Consider the following 2,560-nt stretch of genomic DNA (forward strand, 5'->3'; position numbering starts at 1 on the left):
ACCAGAGTGCCTATTTCGGGTCATTTTTGCCTGTCCAAGCCCGGTAAAGGAGCAGGGTTGGAATTGTGACATTAAAAAAACAATAATTGCTAAAAGCAATTTAATTTGTAGTTCTAAATAAACCTAAATGCATTTAGGACGTTTTTTACTCTCTTTATGTCTCTTCCACGATGTTATTTCTCTCCAACAACATAGGTTACAATTATATTAGCATGACCAATTATGCAAATTAGGGCGATGACGTCATTTAGCGACTTCTAGCGACTTTTAGGACAGCCAATAGCGATTTTCCTTACTGAGGAGTTGGCAACACTGCATAACAGTAAAGAAGAACTGACTGCGTTACAGTCAGTGCGGGAGCAGCGGCTTCGCTCATGCGCGATTCATTTGCAGTTCGGACGCATAGGTGTGAACATCGTCTGCCCTGATAGCAGCTGGGGAGGACTATCCTCCGCCTGTGAGCGCTTTGGTACGGGCGAGGTGCCCACGGCAGCACCTGCTGCTTGTTGAGAGTAAAAGCGATACCCACTTTCACGTCAAAAGTCATAACAAATCTCCAATAACACCAGAAAAGTCGCCAGATTTGTCGCTAGTCGCTTTTAGAAAAAAAAAAGTCGCTAAGGGGTCTGAAAATCATAAATATAGCGACAAAGTCGCTGTTGGCAACACTGCGCCGATGCTGATGGAAATGGACAAAACGTTAAGAAACGCAAAGCCAGAGGAACAGACTAACACACACCAATGCTGCTTTTTGACTTCTATTTATGCCCTCAGTAGGCGTGACCTAACGGCCGCACTTCAAAGCACGGCCGAACTTCAAAGCACTCAGCCTTTTGACGCGTCATGTAATCTTCCTTCTAATGGCGCAACTCCTCCCACTCATTCATAATCCGACCTCCGCGTTTGCACTGTCCTACAAGAGTTCCCAAATTTGAACATCACTGATGTTCATCGGATTTACAGAGTGACGACAAACCCCGTCAGCATGTTAGATAAAGGATTTAAGTTATATGCTGCATCATATATACACAACTACGAAGGTAAAAAAACGTAAATTAACCGACAAAGAAACGTTAGCTAACGTGAAATGCAAACACTACGTTACTCCGCTATGTGTTTCATTTGATGTCAATTTTCACATTACATGTTTCCTTAAACGGTGTTTATAGTTGAGGTTTAACTAATGTCACTTTTGTTGTTAGACACTTTTATAATAGCGTTAGGTAGTTGGTTAACCAAGCAGGTAGTTAACTACCCAATGCTACTCTTGCTACGTGTAAAGTATATATGTTTAAGACGTGTTGACATGAGTAGTACAGAAATAATGCTAATGGTTCTTGTATCTTTATTCAGTGTCCAAAACACAGGTTGACAGGGAGGTTCAGTGAGAGCCCTGTGCTACAGGTCAATGAGGAAGAGTGAGGCACCACACAGACTAAGTGTAGGCAGGAAGCTGTGTAAAGTTGTTAATCCCTCGTTCAGTGGGGTTCCGTTCATTTAAGCATTAGTTAAGTTCATTCCTGAAGGCCCATCAACTTGAATGTTTTCCTTGTCCCCCTGCTTTATCACACCTAATTTGACTAGTCAGATGTGTTTGGGTGATCAGAAACAAATTTACACCAAGTTAATACTGCAAATATACACAATCTAAGTTATTACAGTTATCAAGGATGGTTAAATTGTTTTAATAGGAGAGAAGGAAACCCTAAGCATTCAGGAGGGTAAGTGTAGGGGTCAGCAACCATAACACTGAACTATGTTCCTGTTTGGCTCTTCCATGAAGATGATGTTACATTTTTAATTTTAGTTCTTTCTTCTTAGATTAAGCTTCTGGATTCATCGCCAGTGCTCCTGTGTGGCAGGTGCTGTTATGTGCAATCACACAGTGGCACTGCTCTTCCAAACAGCACACTACTCACAACTCAGAGTGCCGGTTGTCCCCTGTGCATAGCTGCACCGAATCTGAACAGCAATGGCACAAGCCACGGACAGTGGTAATTTAAATAAGGTTAAAGTTTTTGAATTAGACCATGTTTACATATGAACAGCAACACCATCCATAGTAAATGTGTCTTCTGTTAGGTGTGAAGCCAGGACCTATCAACTCTATGATCTTCACTGCCGGTACCAAATAGGATGGCCCAGACTGAGTACGGTAATTAGATTTGTAAAATTTGGTTTCCTGTGTTACAAATGCATGTTGCTATTTGTTCATACATGCATGTGTCAGAATAGGTATTAATTTACACACAACATTACACTTTCTGAAGACGGCTAACTCAGTCATGTACATATATACATCCCAGTCTCTAACTTATGCACCACTGTTTCACACTTTTTAGTTTAGTTGTTGTTCAGTATAATAACCTTCTTCCCACATTATTGTCATTGATGTTTTCTTTAGGAGTGGATTCTACAGAGGCATTGTGGGTCCATTACCAGATCCCTGACCTGACAAGCCCCTTGTGGAAAGTGCCTTGGGCTGGTGCAGGAGGGCAGTGTTCTGTCATGTCAGCAGCCGGTTTTGACAACCCGGTACATCAGACTACACCGTGATGCA

General features: G+C 42.0%; 1 long non-coding RNA gene across 1 annotated transcript; it reads left to right on the forward strand.

Annotated features, from left to right (window-relative positions):
• The first annotated feature begins 911 nt into the window (after window positions 1–911).
• Window positions 912–2,095, forward strand: LOC120439189. The gene is made up of 3 exons (XR_005612452.1): window positions 912–1,040; window positions 1,822–1,994; window positions 2,083–2,095. It is a non-coding gene; the product is annotated as an uncharacterized LOC120439189 (long non-coding RNA).
• Window positions 2,096–2,560: the final 465 nt, after the last annotated feature.

Source organism: Oreochromis aureus, linkage group 3 (genome assembly GCF_013358895.1).
Source record: "Oreochromis aureus strain Israel breed Guangdong linkage group 3, ZZ_aureus, whole genome shotgun sequence".
In the NCBI taxonomy this organism is placed as follows: domain Eukaryota; kingdom Metazoa; phylum Chordata; class Actinopteri; order Cichliformes; family Cichlidae; genus Oreochromis; species Oreochromis aureus.